Source organism: Callospermophilus lateralis, unplaced genomic scaffold (assembly GCF_048772815.1).
Source record: "Callospermophilus lateralis isolate mCalLat2 unplaced genomic scaffold, mCalLat2.hap1 Scaffold_96, whole genome shotgun sequence".
Taxonomy (NCBI): domain Eukaryota; kingdom Metazoa; phylum Chordata; class Mammalia; order Rodentia; family Sciuridae; genus Callospermophilus; species Callospermophilus lateralis.
Window position 1 is genome coordinate 4,041,192 of NW_027517776.1, and position 12,311 is coordinate 4,053,502.

The window sequence follows — 12,311 nt, forward strand, 5'->3', positions numbered from 1 at the left end:
CACCCCTGTAAAATTCATATGCTGACTCCCAAACCCTGGTGGCTGTAGTTGGAGACAGGACCTTTCAGGAAATAATCAAGTTTATTTGGGGTCATAAGGAGCTGCCCTGATCCAAAGGACTGGTATCATTAAGAAGGGGAGATCAGACATGCACAGAAGGATGACCATGTGAGGACACAGGGAGGAGAGGAGGTGCTGTCCACAAGTCATAGAGATAGGCTTCAGAAGGAACCATTCCTGCCAAATTACGAATCATTCCTGCTAAATTTCTATCTTATAAGCTATTTGTGGCATTTTGTTATGGTACTAAAACTAATATAGACCCAAGGGATCAAAATCTCTGGGTAGAACATAAAGGCCTAAACTAACTAAGATGATTTTTAGAAAGAAGATCAAAGAGGACTCACTATATCAGATATTGAGGCATCACAGAAAGTCATGGTAAGGAAGCATCCTGGGCAAGGGACAGGCAGACCAGCACAGGGAACTAGGGCATGGGTGACCATTCCTTCCAGCTGCTCTCCCATACCTTGATCATACATTTCTTCATCTGCATCCCCTGAAGTCCTTTTCATAAGTTGCATGTGTAAGCAAATGTTTCCTGAGATCTGTAAGCTCCTTTAATAAAATAATCCAACCTAACGAGGGGTTGTGGGATGCCAGTTTATAGCCAGTTTGTCAGAAGTGCAGATAAAACACCCAAGGATTAAAACTGGCATGGAAGTGGTCAGGTCCTCAAGTCTGAGTCTGGGGGGAACTGAGCTACCTCCAGGTGAACAGTGTAGGACTGAGCCGAATAGAGGACACCCAGCAGTGTCTGCTGCAAGACTGTTGCTGAGTGTGTGGGGACCCCTGCTTGGCTTCAGAAGTCTTCTGTGTTGACTACTGAGCAGGAGTTGGAGAAACTGAGTTTATATTATCTACTCAGAAAACATAAAAAGGACAAAATGAAAATTCTGGAAGTGAAAACAGAAGATTGGACATGGCTAGAGAGATGGAAGATCAGAAGAAATATACAGAGGAGACCATAGGATTAGGGCGGGAGCAGAGGGACACTGGAAAGGTCTGGTACATGATTCTGGAACCAGAGGAAGAGGAGAAAGTGCATGTGGTAGAGGCACTGTTCAAGGAAATGCTTTCCAAAATGGACAGGAGGGCAAATCTGAGCTTTGGAAGCATCCAAACCAAGAGCAACAGAAACAGAGAAGCAGTGCAGGAGAGACGCTGGAGGTCAAAATGAAAAATATCTTCTTTTTTTTAAAGAGAGAGAGAGAGAGAGAGAGAGAGAGAGAGAGAGAATATTTCAGTATTTATTTTTCAGTTTTTGGCGAACACAACATCTTTGTTTGTATGTGGTGCTGAGGATCGAACCTGGGCCGCACGCATGCCAGGTGAGCGCGCTACCGCTTGAGCCACATCCCCAGCCCCATGAAAAATATCTTAAAGCTTCCAGAAGCAAAGGAAACCCAAGTCACCTGCAAAAGGAATAAAAATAAGACTGACACTGAGCCTTCTACAGAGCCACATGGAGAAGCATGGCAGGCAGCCAGGAGCTGAGAGGCAATGATTCCTGTATCAGGAAAATGCCCACAGGAAACTGATGTCACCAAATTAGCGTCAGACAAAGTAGAATTTAAGCCTTAAACATTAAGGCAGGGAACTGTCTAGAGGCAGAGTAGTACCTCCTAATGATAAAGGTTAAATTGACCAAGATGATAAAATGACCCTAAATTTGTATTCATTCTGATATAATTTAAAATGCACAAAGCAACATGATGAGAAAGATGATGTTTATAGCACAAAATTTTGCATAGATTTAACTCTCACACAGACCATGGGATACATCTGTCACATATACACACTAACAAGGCTCACCTCCTGGTGCCATTACTAAGGAAATGGGGCAGGAGTAAAAATCAAGTGCAAGAGGTCTTGCCCTGACAGCACTGGGCAGGGAGTGCGTGGTTTACCAAGTTCCATGATCCTGAGAAGAAAGGGGGCAGAAAACTCGGGCACGGGCATGTTATATGGTCACAAAACCTACCAGGCATCAAGCAGGAGGATGCCCTTGTTTCTGGGGAATGGTGTCACCTGTGTGTTGGGGTGCTGCTGAGACCTGCGGCCTGGGGCTCCTTGATGCCCACTCTGAGCCTTCTGAAGTTCTCATGAGAAGAGGGAAATCCATGCAGGCTTGGGGGTAAGGGATGCAGGGCTTAGGAGAGGGAGAGGGGACTGGCTACCACCAAAGCAGTCCAGACCCCAGTGGTCAGGGGAATGGCACTAGAAAGGGACTACCTCTGACTCTGCACTGAGCTTTTCAGGCTGAGTGGCTGCCAGGGTGCTAATCTTGCTGGGAGAGGTCTTGGGAGCTAGGGAGCCATTCCTGCTCCAGTGCTGATCTCCCAGGGAGAAGCCTGGGGAACTGGGAGCTGTTCCCTGTTCAGTGCTGATCTCACTGGGAAAAGCCTGAAGAACTGGGAGCTGTCCATTGTTCAGTGCTGATCTCCTGGGCAGCAGTGTCCAGGGCCTGGACATAAGTCTTTAGGTCTCAGTCACCTCCTGTGCTCATTCAGATGTCCACTTGAGGCCACTGTGTCCTGGGCAGCTCTAATTTAGGGTGGGATGGGGGAGGAAAGGAAGGAAGTTCTGCTGCCAGTTGAGACAGCTGGCCTAGTCTTGGTGGTGAGGCAGTGTCTGCAAGCAGGGCAGAGTGGTCAGCAGTTCCGGTGTGCATCCTGCTGCTGGTCCTCAGGAGGGGTCATGGACTTGGAGGAGTTTGGTCAGGGCCTCCCTAATGTCATGGTTTCGCAGGCAATAGATTATGGGGTTGAGCAGGGGAGTGACAACCGAGTAGACCACAGACACCAACTTGTTGAGGTTGAAGGAGCTGATGGCGTGAGGCTGGGCATACATGAAGATGGTAGTAGTGTAGAAGATGACAACCACCACCATGTGCGAGGCGCAGGTGAAGAAAGCCTTCTGGTGGCTGCCTCTCCCTGGAATCCTTAGCACTGTGGCCAGGATGTGGGCATAGGAGACCACAGTCACCAGCAGGGAGGTGGCAAGCACAGCCAGGGCTGCCACAAAGTGCAGTGTTTCGATGGTGGTGGTATCTGAACAGGACTGCTGCAGCAGGGGTGAGATGTCACAAAAGAAGTGATTGAGGACATTGGGGCCACAAAATCTGAGGTGGGAGATGAGAGTTATGGACACAAAGGAGGCCAGAAAGCCACCAAGCCAGGTACAGGCAGAGCCTCCAGCCCATGAGGGCTGGGTAGCGTAGTGGGTGGCAGATGGCCAGGTACCTGTCACAGGCCATGGTAGACAGAAGGAAGCACTCAGAGGAGCCTAGTGAAAGGAAGAGGAACAGCTGGGTGAGGCAGGCGGAGAAGGAGATGATCCCTACTCCTGCCAGGAGGCTGACCAGCAGCTTGGGGACAGTGACTGTGGTGTAGAAAGTCTCCAGCACTGACAAGTTGGCCAGGAAGAAGTACATAGGTGTGTGCAGTTGGTGGCTGGCCCTGATGGCGCCCATGATGACCAGGTTCTCCAGGACTGTCACCACATAGATGGTAAGGAATGACCCAAACAGCAATCCTTGCAGGTGGTGCAGCTTGGGGAAGCCCAGCAAGATGAATTCTGCCACCCAGGTGTTGTTGGGGTTGCTCATGGCCCTTCCTGGAAGGGGAAGTCACTTCTAAGCACCCTGGAACAGTGACACTAAGATGTGACACGTGATAGGGTTAGGCTTACTTCTACACTGGTGAGAGCAGCTGTGAACATTGCACTCCTTCTGGGGGTCTCAGAGGCAGGGCTTCCCTCCCCCACCCCCATGTGGCTGCCCAAGGACTGAGGGACTAACAGAAGACATCATGACCACAGCACACCTTTGGGACCCACTGCAGCCAACCTCACCTCTCAGCTCAACTTGCACACCTACCCAGGGCTAACATCTATCAGTGGCCACAGGGCCTGTACACACCTGTCTGAGCAGAGACACTCCTCACAAATATGCCCTCAGGCATATATCCTCTCCTGCCTCAACATACCAAATGGATTCAAGGGTGTACACTCCCAGGTGAAATCTACATCAGATGCACACACCAAGATGCACATACATACAGACTTTGGAGGTGTACACACACATGGCCACGCCAGAACACACACAGCATCAGGAAGACTTATTTTGCCTGGGGTGCCCTGGGGCACTTCCCTACCTTCCCTGCTGACTCCCAGGCCTCCTGGATGGTTCATACTGCTTTCTGTGGCCAGGGGACCCTCATGCTTCAGGAAAGACAGGGAGAAAGGATACTACTTTCATTAACTGCAGGGCAACCTGCAGGGTGAATAGAACTTGGGGGCTGTAGAGAGGTGGGAGCGAGTCCCCACCTCAAGGTTCCAACTGGCCTGGCCTGGAGCCTGCGCTTTCTGAGCTTGCAAAGTAGCTGTGGGGAATGGGTGGAAGATGTCCTCTCCCAGCCTCAAACTGGATGTGCAGTTTGGGAACTGTTTTAGGACACCCCTTCAGGTATGTGCCTGAGGGCAGATGGGCTGATTGCATGGAGGAGGTGGCCTGAGATACAGGCTGAGGAAGGGTCCCACTGTCCTGCCAGGTGCTCCTGGCCCTGCCTTGCGGCTGCTCCTCAAGGCTTCTCTTCTCCTAGCTTGTACTTGGGTTTCTTCTGGGCTGATGGTGCGGAGGGAGTCTGAGGTCCTTGGCTCCTCTGTGTGCTCAGCTTCTACTTCTGCAATTCGCTTCTGTGAGGTGCCCCATCTTTTGTCCATTTCTTCCAATGGTGTCCTCTTTTACTTGATTTGTAGGAGCTCTTATTTTTAAAAATCACTTTCTAAATATCTCTTTGAGGTGTAATTTATGCTGTGTGTTGAGTTTGATGGATTTTGACCAAAGTGCACATACGTGCGTGGAAATCACGCTCAACAAGGTAACTCCTTGGCTGAGAGATGTCCTGATGCCCTTTCCTAGCCATCCCTGCTCTGTTGTGATTCTTTTCCTTGCAGATTAGCTTCATTTGCTATGGAAGGCAATGTGATTAGAGCCACAGGCTTCCTGCCAGACATGCTAGGAGGCTCTGGATGTGGGGACCCTCTGCATGGCTGCGGGGTTTTCTCTGCAACCTCTAATTTCTCCTTTATTTGTTCCCAACATCTGGAGATGCCTGGCTTTCTTTCATTCATCCCATATCAATTCATGCCTGCACAGAGGCCTGAAGACTCACTTGGGACCTTTGCAGGTTCACCTTGATCATTTCCATCTGTTGGCCTTGTTGTCCTTCACTGCCTGATGTGCAGTGTCTTAAAAGCCTCTTTTTCATTTTCTGCTAATTCATTTTGGCTGAAAGTGGATGTCTTTAAATAGTTTTAGAATATTTTGTTTGGCAGGTCATTATTTAAAAGTTTAAAAAAAATATCCAGATATGGGGGAATTCAGATTTTTGTTGTTAATTTTAAATTTAATTTTGTTGTAGTTAGAATGTATGCAGTTTTTTCAACCTTCCAACTTTACTAGCCCTGCCCTATGTGTATCATACATGCACCTGCAAAGCATGTGGGTCCTGTGACTGCTGAGCACAGCACTTGTGTGGGTTGATGTCCCCTGGTGTGGGGTCCTTGCTGACCCTGGGGGACCTGCTGATCCTGCTACCCTGTGGCGCTTGTCCCTCCCCAAACTCCATGGGGCTCCGGCCCTTCCCCTCCTCCTGCCTCCTACCCCTTCCTGTCCTTCCTGTTGCTGGCTGACCTGGCCTGTTGTGACCGTGAGCACCAACTCTCTTTCTGATGTCGTTTCTGTGTCTGCAGTCTTACTGTACCTCACTCTAGCCCATCCAGTGAAGTTTTAGCTAACACACTGTGTTTTCATTTTAGAATTTCCAACTTGTTTCTTTTATATATTTCCCCTTTCTCTAATTATACCCATGTGTTCCTTTAATGCATGATCATATTTGTGATGGAAATTTGAAGATATTTGATGTCTAGTTCTGATGTTGCCACTAGGGTTTTGCTTCTCTTGATAGACTTTCTTCCTGCTTCTGGATCTTATAGTTCTGCTCCTTTGTGTATGTAATAAATCGTGCATGGCTTCAGGTCATGGGCTCTATGTTACTGTGTGTGTGAGTGTTCTATCTTCTGTTTTGGTAGACAATTAGCTCAAGTAGAGTCACTGTGACCCTTTAGTCTTCTTTCTAAGCTCGATACAGCAAGTCTAGAGTCACAGTGCTTGCCCCAAGGGGTCTAGGTCTTAGGGGCCAAGAGTCCTTGCTAAAAGCACCAGGTTCTCCACAATTCCTGTCTGCCCTGGCCAGCTGGAGGTGGGACACACCAGCTCATAATGGCCATTTGAGGCTCTGGACATGTTCCTCTGTTGCTGGTCACTACTTCCTGTCTTTCTGTGGAGTCTGTCCTGTGCATGTGTGGCTTCCTGGAGGGCTTCTGCAGCTTCTGCAGCTCCCCTTCCCCTACCTTGCTTGAAGTCTTCACTACAGAGTACAGGTTAACAATTCTGTTGCCACCCTGAATGTTGTTAACAAGAGGGACATCCATCATTTTACCCCACAAGGGTAAAAGTCAGGGAGGAGCTGCCAGGCTGAGGGGCAGGAAAGGCTAGTGCCATAGGGCTCATACCCAGGCCTATGCCAGCCCTTTAAGCCTCCAAACCCTGGAAGCCAGGGACTATTTGACCCCATCCTGCCTGGTGGGTTCCAGGGGCTGAACCCAGGATCGTGGACAGTAGATAGGACTCAGCCTCTGTGGGCCAAAGACAACTTGGGGTTGCCAGTCATGTCAAAGTGCAGACCTTGAACTTGGAGTCACATGATGCTAGACTTCCACCATGTGTCTGGAGGAAGTAAACACACAGACAGTCCCTTCTGGAGGAAGTCAGTATCAGAGTGAGTGGAACCATTCCCTCAAGTGACCCTTCCAGCAGTGTCCAACACATGGAGATGTCCCCAGAAGAAGTAAGAGCTGGTGGAAGAGCAAGCATCAGGCTTACCAGGAAGCAGGCTCCAAAGCATCTGTTTCCATGAAACCCATTAAAAGGGGCCAGCAGAAAGCCAGAGGGCATGGAAGGCTGGCCCTCCATCAAGGTGACCCAGGTGGTATTCACAGAGTGCTCGCCCAGCAGCAGCATGCACATTTTTTTTTGTACCAGGGATTGAACCCAGGGGTCATTAACCACTGAGCCACATCCCCAGCCTCTTAATATTTTATTTAGAAATAGGGTCCCACTAAGTTGTTGAGGCTGGCTTTGAATTGTGATCCTCCTGCCTCAGCCTCCAGAGCTGCTGGGGTTACAGGTATTTGCCACCATGCCTGGCTAGCACACACATTCTTTTCTGGTGCATATGGGACATTGATTAAGATAGACTTATTTTTTAGGCCATGAAAGAAATCACAAACTTAAATAACTCAAAATGACACATGGTATGCTTTCTGACCACAATATAATTAAAATAAAAATCAATAAAAGAGAGATATTTCTGGAAAATGTCCTAATACCCAGACAATACATTTCTACATAGTCCATTAGTCAAAGAAGAAATAAGGGAAATTAGAAAATATTTGAGGGCTAGAAGTGTGGCTCAGTGGTGGAGCACTTGCCCGGCAAGTGTAAGGCTTTGGTTTTGATCCTCAGCACTGAAAAAAAGAACAGAAGTATTAGAAATGCTGAAATGCTACAAGAAATTAAACAAATAGTCGGCAGTAGGTTGGCAAGGCACAATTGTACTTCTGCAGAAGGGCACCCAAAGGGAATCTGGTGAGCAAGCACACCTGGGCAGGCAGTTGGCCAATATCTATTCTTAAGGAAGCACTGCCCTTGCTCCTGACAGGAAGAGGGACAATCTACATGATCAGCTAATTCAACATTGGGGCAGGCGTGGAAAAGGGCTGTCATCAGGATTGGGGCTGTTAGGGAATTTAAAAATGGCTCTGTGCTGACCACAAGATTCCCTAACTTAAGACAGCTCCATTATACACATGAAACTTACGTTGCAGTAAACATGCCTGTGTTGCATTACAGGTTTAACTTTGATAGAAAAGAAAATATAAATCTTACAGAAGGAAGAAAGAGAGGAAGAAATAAAGTGAAAAAAAAAGGATCCAAAATTAACATGAAAACACAATACATCAAAAGACACAGGATGCTGCTAAAGCAGTACTTAGAAATAACACCACAGACTGTATTAGAACAGGAAAAAGGTCCTAAATCAGTGACAGCCTCCACCTGAAGGAGCTGAGATATTGTGACCAGTGAAGCCCGAAATGAGGAAAATAAGGAAGTCGTGGAGATCAGAGCAGAAATCAGTGGAATAGAAAATGGGAAAGGCAACACATAAGACCAGTAAAACCACAAGCCACAGAGACAAGCTTACAGACCTGTGAGCACACACACAATTGGGTCCTGTGCAATCACCCTGTGCCTGTGCCGTTCTTCCCCACTGGTACTCACACCTAATAAGAGCTGCCAGCACACCTTGGAGGAGCTGCTTCCAGGGTGAGGCAAGAAGCACAGGATGGGCTTGGAGTGTGTCTAGCCCAGGGGGCTATGAAATGTTAAGCAGAAGCAAAACCAGCAATGGGGTGTCAGGGGCCAGAAACACCAGGGAGCAGTGGCAGAAGGAGAACAGTCAGAGCAGGAAAACAAAGCAGGCCAAACACCTTCTTGTGTTTCCCACCAGGTATCTGTGGTGAAGAGTCAAGTCTTGATACAGCCAAATTTCCATCTTTCATGGTTCATGAGCAGCTCTTGGCTGCCCTGAATTTGGAATTGTAAGGTCCTTGTGTTAGACCCTGATGCAAAAAACCCCAAACAAACAAACAAACAACATCAAAAAACAAAAAACAAAAAATAAAACAAAAAAACCACCGATTCCAATTGGTATCAAATTAAAACAAGCTTATAATTTCGACCAGCCAGGCTATCTCTCCCAAAAACCACGGGAACAGAAGACAGCCCCACAGCTCTCTAGGAACACAGCTTTAGAGCCCAGAAAGTTACAAAAAGGGGGGTGTCTTGAGAACTTACAGATAACAGAATTTTGACAAGCATAATAACACAAAGGCTAGTTAATATTTTATCTGGCCCTGACATCAGAATTTATGAGAGTCATCACAGCTTTCAGAGAGGGTCCTTATCTGGCCAGGGAAAACCAGAACTTATGAGGCGCCACTAAAGTTTCAGAGAGGGTTGTTATCTCCTCAGGGAAAGCCAGACCTGGGTGAGTTCAAGGCAGAGCAGGCATTCCCAGCTTAGAAATCCCAGTAATTTATAGTAAAGCCGAAATTAGCTTTTCATGCCTTTGTGGTGAGATGACTCCCAATCTTAAGAGGGAATTAGGCTTGATTTATCACTTGCTTAGCATCTGGATGGCCGTCTTAAGTGACAGCAGCCATTTAAGGACAATTTGGCTTTCCCGCCCAAGGGCGTTCCTGAGAAAGGCTCACCACTTGCTCACAGCAGCGCCACCTTTCACCGCCTGCACCCAGGCCCGCTCTGATCCCTGAGCCTGCCCCGCTCTCTCCGTCCATGGAGAAATGCCTTTAATTGTCAGCTCTGACATTAAGCTCTCCTGCTATGGCTGCCGGTCTCCAGCTCCCGGTTCCTTGCTTTCTTTCAGGAATGACATCCACCTACACTTTCGTGAAGTGTCTTCAGGGTCCTTCTTTCTTAGCTTTCTCCTCTTTCTTATTTTTTAAACAATTGAGGTGGGACTCCATAACATAACATCAATGATTCAAAGCGCACGGTTCTGTGGACTCGAGTCCGTCCACAAGGTCCTGCAACCACCGCTGCAGAGCGTCCAGCCCGCCCGTGGGCCCTGTGCTCTCTGGAATGCATGCAGGTTGCCCTCTGCCCCATGGATGTGCTGCTCTGCTTCTCCTTGGAACCTACTTCGGGGTGTGCAGCCTCGTGGGCGCCTTGGCGCTCCTTTCCCTCCAAGTTGAGAAGCTGCGCACTTCCAGGTTTTGCTTGTGCGTCCCGAAGTGCTGATGGGCAGTGGGCTGCCACCTTTCTGCAGCTGTGAGCGTCCACGCGCAGGTGCTGAAGCCCGTTTCCAAGTCTCCTGGGGGAGTTCCTGGTCCTGTGGTGACTGCGCCCCCCTCGGGGAACTTCACTCTGGCTCTCCGGAGGCGTGGCCCTCTGGCGGCCACCGGCAGCTCCAGGGCTCTGCATCCCCCTCTGCCAGCTGCGCTCGCTTTCCACTAGGACTCACCGCTGTCCTCGCGGGTGTGGGGCCTCCCGGGGTTTTTTATTTTACTTTTTTTCTGTTTTGGGGCACTGGGAGTGGCATCCGTGGCCTGGCACGAGCTAGGTCAGCGCTGTACCGCAGAGCCACAGCCGCCCTCACTGTGGTTGGTCTGTCTTTCCAATGGCTATGCGACATGTCGGTGGTCTTTATAGGTGCTTGGAAAATGCCTGTGAGGTGTTTTGCAGTGCTTGGATTGGGCTGTTTCTCTTTTTGTTGCTGAGTTTAGAAGCCCTTTATACACTCTGGATACTGGAGCCTCATCAGGAGGTGGGCTCTCCCTGCAGCCTGGAAGAAGTCAGCTCTTCCTGCGCCTTGACTTTAGCCCAGGGACACCTGGCACTTTTGCCTGCAGACCCAGGACACAGCCTGCTGTGCTAGGTGGGGGGGGGGGGGTGTCTCCGATTCAGCCGCCAGAGGGCGCTCGTACACCAGGCCACCTGGAGCCAGCTTCCTATTCTGCGCCTGAGCAGAGCCCTCTTGGGTTCTTTCCTGGTCTTTGCAGGTGCCTGTCTGTCCCCAGTCGTAAAGATGATCAACACCACAGCTGTTAGGGAGATAGACCAAGCTACAGCGAGGGCGAGGTGTGGCTCAGCGGCACAGCGCTTGCCTAGCTAGTGCCAGGCCGCGGTCCATCCTCAGTGCCCCGAAAAAGAAAAAAATAAAGAAAAACCCAGTGAGGCCCCATCCATGAGGGTGGCAGTGAGTCTACAGTGACTCAGGTGATCTGCCTACTCCCTTTCCTGGTGAGGTCGAGGGTCAGGGCTGGTAGATCCACTCTGCTGGACCCAGCTGGGGTGGCAGTGCAGCGAAATCAAGGACAACTCATGAGTTGTCATGAGTGAGCTGCGATGCTTTGAGTTCTGTCCTCATCCTTTGATTATGATAGTTCTCAGCATTATGAACCAGCAAACGAGAACTTTATAAAAACATGAGATGTTTTTCTCCCATTGTTAATGTTCAATTCCACTTTCCCGATAATGTCACAGTTTTCTTGGAAGTTCTGTTTTCAGTTAATAGATAATTTGCTGTGTTCAGCACTTGTTGTTTTAAACTTCCCTTTGCCCTATTTCTTTACAAGGTCTATCTTTAGAAAATCATCCACAAGCACAGGATAGAGCCAGAAAACCAAATGAAGTCACTCATGGCAGTCAGTGTGCTTCACTGTGAATTTCAAACTTCTCCCTTTAAAAACATTTAGTAGTGAAAGTGCCATAGCAGTGAGTTCTGGTGCTGGTGTGGTAGGTAGTGGCATAGTGATGACAGGTGGCATACACTGCTGATTCATGCTCTTTAGCAAGCAAACAGGTCAGGTGGATCACAGTGAATCATCAGCCAGGGAAAAGGCAACAATATGGGTAAGATCCATCCTTGAAGATTTATTCTGCAAACCAAGAAGGAGAAGGATCATGTAGAAACTGAACTCACTGTTGAAATGCTTTGCTTTGCCCTTGTGCTTTTAAAGAATGAATTTGTTGGGCTGGGATTGTGGCTCAGCAATAGAGCGCTCATCTAGCACGTGCAAGGTCCTGGGTTCAATCCTCAGCACCACTTAAAAATAAATAAATGAAGGTTGTGTCCAACTACTTCTAAAAAATAAATATTAAAAAAGAATGCATTTATTCATTCAGTTCTTGGTGCAAGGCATTTACAACCTTTCCCAATGGGAAAGTAGATGCAGACAACAGTGAATTTTTTATAACAGACAAATTTCCACAGGAGTCATTATGTAGTCATGGAGTGATGCAAAATCTGTGCTTTTCTGAACCACAGAAGCCACAAGGCTTCTTGATGTCCCTCAAGCCATGACTCTGGTGCTTCTAGAGGGTCTAAGCTTTGTAAGATTTGTTGGTCTGTAAAAGTTTATTCTTGTGAGATGTAACATTTTTCATGTAACTATTTATTTGTTGTGCAGTTTGTAATGAAGTAGCCAAGCTAGTGGCTCGGTGGCAGGGATGGCAGCTGTGACTATAATAGCAACAATTGCAGCTGTCCATGTTGCAATGAATCTTTTTGTTTAACAGTTTAGGTACATCCATTAAGGAA

At 48.3% G+C, this 12,311-nt stretch overlaps 1 pseudogene; it reads right to left on the reverse strand.

Moving 5' to 3' along the window:
• Nucleotides 1-2,748: 2,748 nt before the first annotated feature.
• LOC143641329 (olfactory receptor 226-like) lies at nucleotides 2,749-3,670 on the reverse strand (annotated as a pseudogene).
• Between the last annotated feature and the right edge of the window lie 8,641 nt (nucleotides 3,671-12,311).